A 14,460-nucleotide genomic window follows, 5' to 3' on the forward strand; every position below is an offset into this window, starting at 1 on the left:
GTTTCTGTAGTGTAGTGGTTATCACATTCGCCTAACACGCGAAAGGTCCCCAGTTTGAAAGTGGGCAAAAACATACTTTTACTTTATGATTTTATGAGGATTCTTTCACTTTGGATCTTCCATGTTCAATACTTTTCTGTCCCCGCAGAGGCAGTTTCTGTAGTGTAGTGGTTATCACGTTCGCCTCACATGCGAAAGGTCCCCAGTTCGAAACTGGGCAGAAACATACTTTTATGTTATGATTTTAAGAGTATTCTGTTACTATGGCTCTTCCAGGTGCAATACTTTTCCGTCCTCGCAGAGGCAGTTTCTGTAGTGTAGTGGTTATCACGTTTGCCTCACACGCAATAGGTCTCCAGTTCGAAACTGCGCAGAAACATACTTTTACGTTATGATTTTAAGAGTATTCTGTTACTATGGCTCTTCCAGATTCAATACTTTCTGTCGCCACAGAGGCAGTTTCTGTAGTGTAGTGGTTATCACATTTGCCTAACACACAAAAGGTCCCCAGTTTGAAAGTGGGCAGAAACATACTTTTACTTTATGATTTTATGAGGATTCTGTTACTATGGGTCTTCCAGATTCAATACTTTTCCATCCTCACAGAGGCAGTTTCTGTAGTGTAGTGGTTATCACTTTTGCCTCACACGCAAAAGGTCTCCAGTTCGAAACTGGGCAGAAACATACTGTTACGTTATGATTTTAAGAGTATTCTGTTACTATGGCTCTTCCAGGTTCAATACTTTCCGTCCCCACAGAGGCAGTTTCTGTAGTGTAGTGGTTATCACATTTGCCTAACACACAAAAGGTCCCCAGTTTGAAAGTGGGCAAAAACATACTTTTACTTTATGATTTTATGAGGATTCTGTTACTATGGGTCTTCCAGGTTCAATACTTTTCCATCCTCACAGAGGCAGTTTCTGTAGTGTAGTGGTTATCACTTTTGCCTCACACGCAAAAGGTCTCCAGTTCGAAACTGGGCAGAAACATACTGTTACGTTATGATTTTAAGAGTATTCTGTTACTATGGCTCTTCCAGGTTCAATACTTTCCGTCCCCACAGAGGCAGTTTCTGTAGTGTAGTGGTTATCACATTCGCCTCACACGCGAAAGGTCCCCTGTTCGAAACTGGGCAGAAACATTTTTATTATTTATGATTTTAGGATTTTTCTGTTACTAGTAGCAGAAAAAATATTTTTAAAGCCCATATGCAAATTGCACTTCCAAGTTTAACTCTTTTCCGTTCCCCAAGAGGCAGTTTTTGTAGTGTAGTGGTTATCACATTCATCTCATATGCGAAAGGTCCTCAGTTTGAAAGTAGGCAGAAACATACTTTTACTTTATGATTTTATTAGTATTCTGTTACTATGGCTCTTCCAGGTTCAATACTTTTCTGTTGGCACAGACGTAGTTTCTGTAGTGTAGTGGTTATCACGTTCGCCTAACACGCAAAAAGTTCCCAGTTTGAAACTTGGCAGAAAATTTCTTTTTATTTAGGATTTTTCTGTTACTATTAGCAGAAAAAATATTTTTGAAAGCCCATATGCAAATTGCACTTCCAGGTTTAATTCTTTTCCATTCCCAAAGAAGCAGTTTCTGTAGTGTAGTGGTTGTCACGTTCATCTCATATGCGAAAGATCCTCAGTTTGAAAGTGGGGCTGAAACATACTTTTACATTATGATTTTAAGAGTATTCTGTTACTATGGCTCTTCCAGGTTCAATACTTTGCCACTCCACAAGAGGCTGTTTCTGTAGTGTAAAGGTTATCACGTTCATCTCATATGCGAAAGGTCCTCTGTTTGAAACTGGGCAGAAACATACTTTTACGTTATGATTTTAAGAGTATTCTGTTACTCTGGCTCTTCCAGGTTCAATACTTTTCCGTACCCACAGAGGCAGTTTCTGTAGTGTAGTGGTTATCACGTTCATCTCATATGCGAAAGGTCCTCTATTTGAAAGTGGGCAGAAACATACTTTTACTTTATGATTTTATGAGGATACTGTTACTATGGGTCTTCCAGGTTCAATACTTTTCCAACCCCGCAGAGGCAGTTTCTGTAGTGTAGTGGTTATCACATTCGCCTAACATGCGAAAGGTCCCCAGTTCGAAACTTGGCAGAAACATTTTTTTTATTTATGATTTTAGGATTTTTCTGTTACTAGTAGCAGAAAAAATATTTTTGAAAGCCCATATGCAAATTGCACTTCCAAGTTTAATTCTTTTCAGTTCCCCAAGAGGCAGTTTTTGTAGTGTAGTGGTTATAACATTCATCTCATATGCGAAAGGTCCTCAGTTTGAAAGTAGGCAGAAACATACTTTTACTTTATGATTTTATGAGGATTCTGTTACTATGGGTCTTCCGGGTTTAATACTTTTCCGTCTTCGCAGAAGCAGTTTCTGTAGTGTAGTGGTTATCACGTTCGACTCACACGCGAAAGGTCCCCTGTTCGAAACTGGGCAGAAACATTCTTTTACGTTATGATTTTAATTCTGTTACTATGGCTCTTCCAGGTGCAATACTTTTCCATTTTTGCAGAGGTAGTTTCTGTAGTGTAGTGGTTATCACGTTCGCCTCACCCGCGTAAGGTCCCCAGTTCGAAACGGGGCAGAAACATACTTTTACTTTATGATTTTAAGAGAATTCTGTTACTATGGCTCTTCCAGGTTCAATACTTTTCCATACCCACAAAGACAGTTTCTGTAGTGTAGTGGTAATCACATTCCCCTCAGACACGAAAGGTCCCCAGTTTGAAAGTGTGCAGAAACATACTTTTACTTTATGATTTTATGAGGATACTGTTACTATGGGTCTTCCAGGTTCAATACTTTTCCATCCCCGCAGAGGCAGTTTCTGTAGTGTAGTGGTTATCACGTTCGACTCACACGTGAAAAGTCCCCCGTTCGAAACTGGGCAGAAACATACTTTTACGTTATGATTTTAAGAGTATTCTGTTACTATGGCTCTTCCAGGTGCAATACTTTTCCGTCCCCACAGAGGCAGTTTCTGTAGTGCAGTGGTTATCACATTCGCCTAACACGCGAAAGGTCCCCAGTTTGAAAGTGGGCAAAAACATACTTTTACTTTATGATTTTATGAGGATTCTTTTACTATGGGTCTTCCATGTTCAATACTTTTCTGTCCCCGCAGAGGCAGTTTCTGTAGTGTAGTGGTTATCACGTTCGCCTCACACGCGAAAGGTCCCCAGTTTGAAAGTGGGCAGAAACATTCTTTTACTTTCAATACTTTTCCATCCACACAGAGACAGTTTCTGTAGTGTAGTGGTTATCACGTTCGCCTCACACGCGAAAGGTCCCCTTTTCAAAACTGGGCAGAAACATTCCTTTAAGTTATGATTTTAATTCTGTTACTATGGCTCTTCCAGGTGCAATACTTTTCCATTTTTGCAGAGGCAGTTTCTGTAGTGTAGTGGTTATCACGTTCGCCTCACCCGCGTAAGGTCCCCAGTTCGAAACTGGGCAGAAACATACTTTTACGTTATGATTTTAAGAGTATTCTGTTACTATGGCTCTTCCAGGTGCAATACTTTTCCGTCCCCACAGAGGCAGTTTCTGTAGTGCAGTGGTTATCACATTCGCCTAACACGCGAAAGGTCCCCAGTTTGAAAGTGGGCAAAAACATACTTTTACTTTATGATTTTATGAGGATTCTTTTACTATGGGTCTTCCATGTTCAATACTTTTCTGTCCCCGCAGAGGCACTTTCTGTAATGTAGTGGTTATCACGTTCGCCTAACACGCGAAAGGTCCCCAGTTCGAAACTGGCCAGAAACATTTTTATTATTTATGATTTTAGGATTTTTCTGTTACTAGTAGCAGAAAAAATATTTTTGAAAGCCCATATGCAAATTGCACTTCAAAGTTTAACTCTTTTCCGTTCCCCAAGAGGCAGTTTTTGTAGTGTAGTGGTTATCACATTCATCTCATATGCGAAAGGTCCTCAGTTTGAAAGTAGGCAGAAACATACTTTTACTTTATGATTTTATTAGTATTCTGTTACTATGGCTCTTCCAGGTTCAATACTTTTCCGTCCCCACAGAGGCAGTTTCTGTAGTGTAGTTGTTATCACGATCGTCTAACATGCGAAAGGTCCCCAGTTTGAAAGTTGGCAGAAACATACTTTTACTTTCAATACTTTTCCGTACCCACAGAGGCAGTCTCTGTAGTGTAGTGGTTGTCACGTTCGCCTAACACACGAAAGGTCCCCAGTTTGAAGCTGTGCAGAAACTTTTTTTTTATTTATGATTTTAGGATTTTTCTGTTACTATTAGCAGAAAAAATATTTTTGAAAGCCCATATGCAAATTGCACTTCCAGGTTTAATTCTTTTCCATTCCCCAAGAGGCAGTTTCTGTAGTGTAGTGGTTATCACGTTCATCTCATATGCGAAAGATCCTCAGTTTGAAAGTGGGGCAGAAACATTCTTTTACATAATGATTTAAAGAGTATTCTGTTACTATGGCTCTTCCAGGTTCAATACTTTGCCACTCCACAAGAGGCTGTTTCTGTAGTGTAGTGGTTATCACATTCATCTCATATGCGAAAGGTCCTCAGTTTGAAAGTAGGCAGAAACATACTTTTACGTTATGATTTTAAGAGTATTCTGTTACTATGGCTCTTCCAGGTTCAATACTTTTCCGTCTTCGCAGAAGCAGTTTCTGTAGTGTAGTGGTTATCACATTCACCTCACACGTGAAAGGTCCCCTGTTCGAAACTGCGCAGAAACATTCTTTTACGTTATGATTTTAATTCTGTTACTATGGCTCTTCCTGGTGCAATACTTTTCCGATTTTGCAGAGGCAGTTTCTGTAGTGTAGTGGTTATCACGTTTGCCTCTCCCGTGAAAGGTCCCCAGTTCGAAACTGGGCAGAAACATACTTTTACGTTATGATTTTAAGAGTATTCTGTTACTATGGCTCTTCCAGGTTCAATACTTTTCCGTACCCACAAAGACAGTTTCTGTAGTGTAGTGGTTATCACATTCGCCTCAGACACGAAAGGTCCCCAGTTTGAAAGTGGGCAGAAACATACTTTTACTTTATGATTTTATGAGGATACTGTTACTATGGGTATTCCAGGTTCAATACTTTTCCATCCCCACAGAGGCAGTTTCTGTAGTGTAGTGGCTATCACATTCGCCTAACACGCGAAAGGTCCCCAGTTTGAATGTGTGCAAAAACATACTTTTACTTTATGATTTTATGAGGATACTTTTACTATGGGTCTTCCATGTTCAATACTTTTCTGTCCCCGCAGAGGCAGTTTCTGTAGTGTAGTGGTTATCACGTTCGCCTAACATGCGAAAGGTCCCCAGTTCGAAACTGACCAGAAACATTTTTATTATTTATGATTTTAGGATTTTTCTGTTACTAGTAGCAGAAAAAATATTTTTGAAAGCCCATATGCAAATTGCACTTCCAAGTTTATCTCTTTTCCGTTCCCCAAGAGGCAGTTTTTGTAGTGTAGTGGTTATCACATTCATCTCATATGCGAAAGGTCCTCAGTTTGAAAGTAGGCAGAAACATACTTTTACTTTATGATTTTATTAGTATTCTGTTACTATGGCTCTTCCAGGTTCAATACTTTTCCGTCCCCACAGAGGCAGTTTCTGTAGTGTAGTTGTTATCACGTTCGCCTAACACGCGAAAGGTCCCCAGTTTGAAAGTTGGCAGAAACATACTTTTACTTTCAATACTTTTCTGTCCCCGCAGAGGCAGTCTCTGTAGTGTAGTTGTTATCACGTTCGCCTAACACGCGAAAGGTCCCCAGTTTGAAGCTGGGCAGAAACTTTTTTTTTATTTATGATTTTAGGATTTTTCTGTTACTATTAGCAGAAAAAATATTTTTGAAAGCCCATATGCAAATTGCACTTCCGAGTTTAATTCTTTTCAGTTCTCCAAGAGGCAGTTTTTGTAGTGTAGTGGTTATCATATTCATCTCATATGCGAAAGGTCCTCAGTTTGAAAGTAGGCAGAAATATACTTTAACATTATGATTTTATTAGTATTCTGTTACTATGGCTCTTCCAGGTTCAATACTTTTCCGTTGGCACAGACGCAGTTTCTGTAGTGTAGTGGTTATCACGTTCGCCTAACACTCAAAAAGTTCCCAGTTTGAAACTGGGCAGAAAATTTCTTTTTATTTAGGATTTCTCTGTTACTATTAGCAGAAAAAATATTTTTGAAAGCCGATATGCAAATTGCACTTCCAGGTTTAATTATTTTCCATTCCCCAAGAGGCAGTTTCTGTAGTGTAGTGGTTATCACATTCGCCTCAGACACGAAAGGTCCCCAGTTTGAAAGTGGGCAGAAACATACTTTTACTTTATGATTTTATGAGGATACTGTTACTATGGGTTTTCCAGGTTCAATACTTTTCCATCCCCGTAGAGGCAGTTTCTGTAGTGTAGTGGTTATCACGTTCGCCTCACACGCGAAAAGTCCCCAGTTCGAAACTGGGCAGAAACATACTTTTACGTTATGATTTTAATAGTATTCTGTTACTATGGCTCTTCCAGGTGCAATACTTTTCTGTCCCCGCAGATGCAGTTTCTGTAGTGTAGTGGTTATCACGTTAGCCTCACACGCGAAAGGTCCCCAGTTTGAAAGTGGGCAGAAACATACTTTTACTTTCAATACTTTTCCATCCACGCAGAGACAGTTTCTGTAGTGTAGTGGTTATCACGTTTGCCTAACACGCGGAAGGTCCCCAGTTTGAAACTGGGCAGAAACTTTTTTTTTATTTATGATTTTAGGATTTTTCTGTTACTATTAGCAGAAAAAATATTTTTGAAAGCCCATATGCAAATTGCCCTTCCGAGTTTAATTCTTTTCAGTTCTCCAAGAGGCAGTTTTTGTAGTGTAGTGGTTATCATATTCATCTCATATGCGAAAGGTCCTTAGTTTGAAAGTAGGCAGAAACATACTTTTACTTTATGATTTTATTAGTATTCTGTTACTATGGCTCTTCCAGGTTCAATACTTTTCCGTTGGCACAGACGCAGTTTCTGTAGTGTAGTGGTTATCACGTTCGCCTAACACTCAAAAAGCTCCCAGTTTGAAACTGGGCAGAAAATTTCTTTTTATTTCGGATTTTTCTGTTAGTATTAGCAGAAAAAATATTTTTGAAAGCCCATATGCAAATTGCACTTCCAGGTTTAATTCTTTTCCATTCCCCAAGAGGCAGTTTCTGTAGTGTAGTGGTTATCACGTTCATCTCATATGCGAAAGATCCTCAGTTTGAAAGTGGGGCTGAAACATAATTTTACATTTTGATTTTAAGAGTATTCTGTTACTATGGCTCTTCCAGGTTCAATACTTTGCCACTCCACGAGAGGCTGTTTCTGTAGTGTAGTGGTTATCACGTTCGCCTAATACGCGAAAGGTCCCCTGTTTGAAACTGGGCAGAAATTTATTTTTTATTCAGGATTTTTCTGTTACTATTAGTAGAAAAAATAATTTTGGAAGCCAATATGCAAATTGCACTTCCAAGTTTAATTCTTTTCCGTTCCCCAAGAGGCAGTTTTTGTAGTGTAGTGGTTATCACATTCATCTCATATGCGAAAGGTCCTCAGTTTGAAAGTAGGCAGAAACATACTTTTACTTTATGATTTTATTAGTATTCTGTTACTATGGCTCTTCCAGGTTCAATACTTTTCCGTCCCCACAGAGGCAGTTTCTGTAGTGTAGTTGTTATCACGATCGCCTAACACGCGAAAGGTCACCAGTTTGAAAGTTGGCAGAAACATACTTTTACTTTCAATACTTTTCTGTCCCCGCAGAGGCTGTCTCTGTAGTGTAGTGGTTATCACGTTCGCCTAACACGCGAAAGGTCCCCAGTTTGAAGCTGGGCAGAAAATTTTTTTTTACTTATGATTTTAGGATTTTTCTGTTACTATTAGCAGAAAAAATATTTTTGAAAGCCCATATGCAAATTGCCCTTCCGAGTTTAATTCTTTTCAGTTCTCCAAGAGGCAGTTTTTGTAGTGTAGTGGTTATCATATTCATCTCATATGCGAAAGGTCCTTAGTTTGAAAGTAGGCAGAAACATACTTTTACTTTATGATTATATTAGTATTCTGTTACTATGGCTCTTCCAGGTTCAATACTTTTCCGTTGGCACAGACGCAGTTTCTGTAGTGTAGTGGTTATCACGTTCGCCTAACACTCAAAAAGCTCCCAGTTTGAAACTGGGCAGAAAATTTCTTTTTATTTCGGATTTTTCTGTTAGTATTAGCAGAAAAAATATTTTTGAAAGCCCATATGCAAATTGCACTTCCAGGTTTAATTCTTTTCCATTCCCCAAGAGGCAGTTTCTGTAGTGTAGTGGTTATCACGTTCATCTCATATGCGAAAGATCCTCAGTTTGAAAGTGGGGCTGAAACATAATTTTACATTTTGATTTCAAGAGTATTCTGTTACTATGGCTCTTCCAGGTTCAATACTTTGCCACTCCACGAGAGGCTGTTTCTGTAGTGTAGTGGTTATCACGTTCGCCTAATACGCGAAAGGTCCCCTGTTTGAAACTGGCCAGAAATTTATTTTTTATTCAGGATTTTTCTGTTACTATTAGTAGAAAAAATAATTTTGGAAGCCAATATGCAAATTGCACTTCCAAGTTTAATTCTTTTCCGTTCCCCAAGAGGCAGTTTTTGTAGTGTAGTGGTTATCACATTCATCTCATATGCGAAAGGTCCTCAGTTTGAAAGTAGGCAGAAACATACTTTTACTTTATGATTTTATTAGTATTCTGTTACTATGGCTCTTCCAGGTTCAATACTTTTCCGTCCCCACAGAGGCAGTTTCTGTAGTGTAGTTGTTATCACGATCGCCTAACACGCGAAAGGTCACCAGTTTGAAAGTTGGCAGAAACATACTTTTACTTTCAATACTTTTCTGTCCCCGCAGAGGCTGTCTCTGTAGTGTAGTGGTTATCACGTTCGCCTAACACGCGAAAGGTCCCCAGTTTGAAGCTGGGCAGAAAATTTTTTTTTACTTATGATTTTAGGATTTTTCTGTTACTATTAGCAAAAAAAATATTTTTGAAATCCCATATGCAAATTGCACTTCCGAGTTTAATTCTTTTCTGTTCCCCAAGAGGCAGTTTTTGTAGTGTAGTGGTTATCACATTCATCTCATATGCGAAAGGTCCTCAGTTTGAAAGTGGGCAGAAACATACTTTTACTTTATGATTTTAAGAGTATTCTGTTACTATGGCTCTTCCAGGTGCAATACTTTTCCATTCTCGCAGAGGTAGTTTCTGTAGTGTAGTGGTTGTCACGTTTGCCTCACACGCAAAAGGTCCCCAGTTCGAAACTGGGCAGAAACATACTTTTACGTTATGATTTTAAGAGTATTCTGTTACTATGGCTCTTCCAGGTTCAATACTTTCCATCCCCACAGAGGCAGTTTCTGTAGTGTAGTGGTTATCACATTCGCCTAACACACAAAAGGTCCCCAGTTTGAAAGTGGGCAAAAACATACTTTTACTTTATGATTTTATGAGGATTCTGTTACTATGGGTCTTCCAGGTTCAATACTTTTCCACCTCCAAAGATGCAGTTTCTGTAGTGTAGTGGTTATCACATTTGCCTAACACGTGAAAGGTCCCCAGTTCAAAACTAGATAGAAACATTTTTATTATTTATGATTTTAGGATTTTTCTGATACTAGTAGCAGAAAAAATATTTTTGAAAGCCCATATGCAAATTTCACTTCCAAGTTTAATTCTTTTCCGTTCCCCAAGAGGCTGTTTCTGTAGTGTAGTGGTTATCATGTTCATCTCATATGCGAAAGGTCCTCTGTTTGAAAGTGGGGCAGAAACATACTTTTACATTATGATTTTAAGAGTATTCTGTTACTAAGGCTCTTCCAGGTTCAATACTTTGCCACTCCACAAGAGGCTGTTTCTGTAGTGTAGTGGTTATCACGTTCATCTCATATGCGAAAGGTCCTCTGTTTGAAAGTGGGCAGAAACATACTTTTACTTTATGATTTTAAGAGTATTCTGTTACTATGGCTCTTCCAGGTGCAATACTTTTCCATCCCCACAGAGGCAGTTTCTGTAGTGTAGTGGTTATCACATTTGCCTAACACGCGAAAGGTCCCCAGTTTGAAAGTGGGCAAAAACATACTTTTACTTTATGAGTTTATGAGGATTCTTTTACTATGGGTCTTCCATGTTCAATACTTTTCTGTCCCCGCAGAGGCAGTTTCTGTAGTGTAGTGGTTATCACGTAAGCCTCACACGCGAAAGGTCCCCAGTTTGAAAGCGGGCAGAAACATAATTTTACTTTCAATACTTTTCCGTCCACGCAGAGACAGTTTCTGTAGTGTAGTGGTTATCACGTTTGCCTCAGACACGAAAGGTCCCCAGTTTGAAAGTGGGCAGAAACATACTTTTACTTTATGATTTTATGAGGATACTGTTACTATGGGTTTTCCAGGTTCAATACTTTCCCATCCTCGCAGAGGCAGTTTCTGTAGTGTAGTGGTTATCACGTTCGCCTCACACGCGAAAAGTCCCCAGTTCGAAACTGGGCAGAAACATACTTTTACGTTATGATTTTAATAGTATTCTGTTACTATGGCTCTTCCAGGTGCAATACTTTTCCGTCCCCACAGAGGCAGTTTCTGTAGTGTAGAGGTTATCACATTCGCCTAACACGCGAAAGGTCCCCAGTTTGAAAGTGGGCAAAAACATACTTTTACTTTATGATTTTATGAGGATTCTTTTACTTTGGGTCTTCCATGTTCAATACTTTTCTGTCCCCGCAGATGCAGTTTCTGTAGTGTAGTGGTTATCACGTTAGCCTCACACGCGAAAGGTCCCCAGTTTGAAAGTGGGCAGAAACATACTTTTACTTTCAATACTTTTCCATCCACACAGAGACAGTTTCTGTAGTGTAGTGGTTATCACGTTTGCCTAACACGCGAAAGGTCCCCAGTTTGAAGCTGGGCAGAAACTTTTTTTTTACTTATGATTTTAGGATTTTTCTGTTACTATTAGCAGAAAAAATATTTTTGAAATCCCATATGCAAATTGCACTTCCGAGTTTAATTCTTTTCTGTTCCCCAAGAGGCAGTTTTTGTAGTGTAGTGGTTATCACATTCATCTCATATGCGAAAGGTCCTCAGTTTGAAAGTGGGCAGAAACATACTTTTACTTTATGATTTTAAGAGTATTCTGTTACTATGGCTCTTCCAGGTGCAATACTTTTCCATTCTCGCAGAGGTAGTTTCTGTAGTGTAGTGGTTGTCACGTTTGCCTCACACGCAAAAGGTCCCCAGTTCGAAACTGGGCAGAAACATACTTTTACGTCATGATTTTAAGAGTATTCTGTTACTATGGCTCTTCCAGGTTCAATACTTTCCATCCCCACAGAGGCAGTTTCTGTAGTGTAGTGGTTATCACATTCGCCTAACACACAAAAGGTCGCCAGTTTGAAAGTGGCCAAAAACATACTTTTACTTTAAGATTTTATGAGGATTCTGTTACTATGAGTCTTCCAGGTTCAATTGTTTTCCACCTCCAAAGATGCAGTTTCTGTAGTGTAGTGGTTATCACATTTGCCTAACACGCGAAAGGTCCCCAGTCCGAAACTGGACAGAACCATTTTTATTATTTATGATTTTAGGATTTTTCTGATACTAGTAGCAGAAAAAATATTTTTGAAAGCCCATATGCAAATTTCACTTCCAAGTTTAATTCTTTTCCGTTCCCCAAGAGGCAGTTTTTGTAGTGTAGTGGTTATCACATTCATCTCATATGCGAAAGGTCCTCAGATTGAAAGTAGGCAGAAACATACTTTTACTTTATGATTTTATTAGTATTCTGTTACTATGGCTCTTCCAGGTTCAATACTTTTCCGTTGGCACAGACGCAGTTTCTGTAGTGTAGTGGTTATCACGTTCGCCTAACACTCAAAAAGTTCCCAGTTTGAAACTGGGCAGAAAATTTATTTTTATTTAGGATTTTTCTCTTACTATTAGCAGAGAAAATATTTTTGAAAGCCCATATGCAAATTGCACTTCCAGGTTTAATTCTTTTCCATTCCCCAGGAAGCAGATTCTGTAGTGTAGTGTTTATCACGTTCATCTCATATGCGAAAGGTCCTCTGTTTGAAAGTGGGCAGAAACATACTTTTACTTTATGATTTTTTGAGGATTCTGTTACTATGGGTCTTCCTGGTTCAATATTTTTCCTTTCCTGCTGAGGCAGTTTCTGTAGTGTAGTGGTTATCACGTTCGCCTCACACGCGAAAGGTCCCCAGTTCGAAACTGGGCAGAAACATACTTTTACGTTATGATTTTAAGAGTATTCTGTTACTATGGCTCTTCCAGGTTCAATACTTTTCCGTACCCACAGAGGCAGTTTCAGTAGTGTAGTGGTTATCACGTTCATCTCATATGCGAAAGGTCCTCTGTTAGAAAGTGGGCAGAAACATAGTTTTACTTTATGATTTTATGAGGATACTGTTACTATGGATCGTCCAGGTTCAATACTTTTCCATCCTCGCAGAGGCAGTTTCTGTAGTGTAGTGGTTTTCACATTTGCCAAACTGCGAAAGGTCCCTAGTTCGAAACTGGGCAGAAACATTTTTTTTATTTATGATTTTAGGATTTTTCTGTTACTATTAGCAGAAAAAATATTTTTGAAAGCCCATATGCAAATTGCACTTCCGAGTTTAATTCTTTTCAGTTCTCCAAGAGGCAGTTTTTGTAGTGTAGTGGTTATCATATTCATCTCATATGCGAAAGGTCCTCAGTTTGAAAGTAGGCAGAAATATACTTTAACATTATGATTTTATTAGTATTCTGTTACTATGGCTCTTCCAGGTTCAATACTTTTCCGTTGGCACAGACGCAGTTTCTGTAGTGTAGTGGTTATCACGTTCGCCTAACACTCAAAAAGTTCCCAGTTTGAAACTGGGCAGAAAATTTCTTTTTATTTAGGATTTTTCTGTTACTATTAGCAGAAAAAATATTTTTGAAAGCCCATATGCAAATTGCACTTCCAGGTTTAATTATTTTCCATTCCCCAAGAGGCAGTTTCTGTAGTGTAGTGGTTATCACATTCGCCTCAGACACGAAAGGTCCCCAGTTTGAAAGTGGGCAGAAACATACTTTTACTTTATGATTTTATGAGGATACTGTTACTATGGGTTTTCCAGGTTCAATACTTTTCCATCCCCGTAGAGGCAGTTTCTGTAGTGTAGTGGTTATCACGTTCGCCTCACACGCGAAAAGTCCCCAGTTCGAAACTGGGCAGAAACATACTTTTACGTTATGATTTTAATAGTATTCTGTTACTATGGCTCTTCCAGGTGCAATACTTTTCTGTCCCCGCAGATGCAGTTTCTGTAGTGTAGTGGTTATCACGTTAGCCTCACACGCGAAAGGTCCCCAGTTTGAAAGTGGGCAGAAACATACTTTTACTTTCAATACTTTTCCATCCACGCAGAGACAGTTTCTGTAGTGTAGTGGTTATCACGTTTGCCTAACACGCGGAAGGTCCCCAGTTTGAAACTGGGCAGAAACTTTTTTTTTATTTATGATTTTAGGATTTTTCTGTTACTATTAGCAGAAAAAATATTTTTGAAAGCCCATATGCAAATTGCCCTTCCGAGTTTAATTCTTTTCAGTTCTCCAAGAGGCAGTTTTTGTAGTGTAGTGGTTATCATATTCATCTCATATGCGAAAGGTCCTTAGTTTGAAAGTAGGCAGAAACATACTTTTACTTTATGATTATATTAGTATTCTGTTACTATGGCTCTTCCAGGTTCAATACTTTTCCGTTGGCACAGACGCAGTTTCTGTAGTGTAGTGGTTATCACGTTCGCCTAACACTCAAAAAGCTCCCAGTTTGAAACTGGGCAGAAAATTTCTTTTTATTTCGGATTTTTCTGTTAGTTTTAGCAGAAAAAATATTTTTGAAAGCCCATATGCAAATTGCACTTCCAGGTTTAATTCTTTTCCATTCCCCAAGAGGCAGTTTCTGTAGTGTAGTGGTTATCACGTTCATCTCATATGCGAAAGATCCTCAGTTTGAAAGTGGGGCTGAAACATAATTTTACATTTTGATTTTAAGAGTATTCTGTTACTATGGCTCTTCCAGGTTCAATACTTTGCCACTCCACGAGAGGCTGTTTCTGTAGTGTAGTGGTTATCACGTTCGCCTAATACGCGAAAGGTCCCCTGTTTGAAACTGGGCAGAAATTTATTTTTTATTCAGGATTTTTCTGTTACTATTAGTAGAAAAAATAATTTTGGAAGCCAATATGCAAATTGCACTTCCAAGTTTAATTCTTTTCCGTTCCCCAAGAGGCAGTTTTTGTAGTGTAGTGGTTATCACATTCATCTCATATGCGAAAGGTCCTCAGTTTGAAAGTAGGCAGAAACATACTTTTACTTTATGATTTTATTAGTATTCTGTTACTATGG

General features: G+C 38.8%; 15 non-coding genes across 15 annotated transcripts; all 15 read left to right on the top strand.

Annotated features, from left to right (window-relative positions):
• Window positions 1-153: 153 nt before the first annotated feature.
• Window positions 154-226, top strand: TRNAV-CAC (transfer RNA valine (anticodon CAC)). Its single transcript has one exon. It is a non-coding gene; the product is annotated as a tRNA-Val (tRNA).
• Window positions 227-611: 385 nt separating this feature from the next.
• TRNAV-CAC (transfer RNA valine (anticodon CAC)) lies at window positions 612-684 on the top strand. Its single transcript has one exon. It is a non-coding gene; the product is annotated as a tRNA-Val (tRNA).
• A 232-nt stretch (window positions 685-916) lies between these two features.
• TRNAV-CAC (transfer RNA valine (anticodon CAC)) lies at window positions 917-989 on the top strand. The gene has a single exon. It is a non-coding gene; the product is annotated as a tRNA-Val (tRNA).
• Window positions 990-1,068: 79 nt separating this feature from the next.
• On the top strand, window positions 1,069-1,141 carry TRNAV-CAC (transfer RNA valine (anticodon CAC)). Its single transcript has one exon. It is a non-coding gene; the product is annotated as a tRNA-Val (tRNA).
• A 911-nt stretch (window positions 1,142-2,052) lies between these two features.
• On the top strand, window positions 2,053-2,125 carry TRNAV-AAC (transfer RNA valine (anticodon AAC)). The gene has a single exon. It is a non-coding gene; the product is annotated as a tRNA-Val (tRNA).
• Window positions 2,126-5,280: 3,155 nt separating this feature from the next.
• On the top strand, window positions 5,281-5,353 carry TRNAV-AAC (transfer RNA valine (anticodon AAC)). The gene has a single exon. It is a non-coding gene; the product is annotated as a tRNA-Val (tRNA).
• Window positions 5,354-6,413: 1,060 nt separating this feature from the next.
• Window positions 6,414-6,486, top strand: TRNAV-CAC (transfer RNA valine (anticodon CAC)). Its single transcript has one exon. It is a non-coding gene; the product is annotated as a tRNA-Val (tRNA).
• A 192-nt stretch (window positions 6,487-6,678) lies between these two features.
• On the top strand, window positions 6,679-6,751 carry TRNAV-AAC (transfer RNA valine (anticodon AAC)). Its single transcript has one exon. It is a non-coding gene; the product is annotated as a tRNA-Val (tRNA).
• A 2,522-nt stretch (window positions 6,752-9,273) lies between these two features.
• Window positions 9,274-9,346, top strand: TRNAV-CAC (transfer RNA valine (anticodon CAC)). The gene has a single exon. It is a non-coding gene; the product is annotated as a tRNA-Val (tRNA).
• Window positions 9,347-10,493: 1,147 nt separating this feature from the next.
• Window positions 10,494-10,566, top strand: TRNAV-CAC (transfer RNA valine (anticodon CAC)). Its single transcript has one exon. It is a non-coding gene; the product is annotated as a tRNA-Val (tRNA).
• Window positions 10,567-10,911: 345 nt separating this feature from the next.
• TRNAV-AAC (transfer RNA valine (anticodon AAC)) lies at window positions 10,912-10,984 on the top strand. The gene has a single exon. It is a non-coding gene; the product is annotated as a tRNA-Val (tRNA).
• A 270-nt stretch (window positions 10,985-11,254) lies between these two features.
• On the top strand, window positions 11,255-11,327 carry TRNAV-CAC (transfer RNA valine (anticodon CAC)). The gene has a single exon. It is a non-coding gene; the product is annotated as a tRNA-Val (tRNA).
• Window positions 11,328-12,237: 910 nt separating this feature from the next.
• Window positions 12,238-12,310, top strand: TRNAV-CAC (transfer RNA valine (anticodon CAC)). The gene has a single exon. It is a non-coding gene; the product is annotated as a tRNA-Val (tRNA).
• Window positions 12,311-13,220: 910 nt separating this feature from the next.
• Window positions 13,221-13,293, top strand: TRNAV-CAC (transfer RNA valine (anticodon CAC)). The gene has a single exon. It is a non-coding gene; the product is annotated as a tRNA-Val (tRNA).
• Window positions 13,294-13,485: 192 nt separating this feature from the next.
• Window positions 13,486-13,558, top strand: TRNAV-AAC (transfer RNA valine (anticodon AAC)). Its single transcript has one exon. It is a non-coding gene; the product is annotated as a tRNA-Val (tRNA).
• Window positions 13,559-14,460: the final 902 nt, after the last annotated feature.

This window comes from Taudactylus pleione, unplaced genomic scaffold (assembly GCF_031769625.1).
Source record: "Taudactylus pleione unplaced genomic scaffold, aTauple2 ptg000050l, whole genome shotgun sequence".
In the NCBI taxonomy this organism is placed as follows: domain Eukaryota; kingdom Metazoa; phylum Chordata; class Amphibia; order Anura; family Myobatrachidae; genus Taudactylus; species Taudactylus pleione.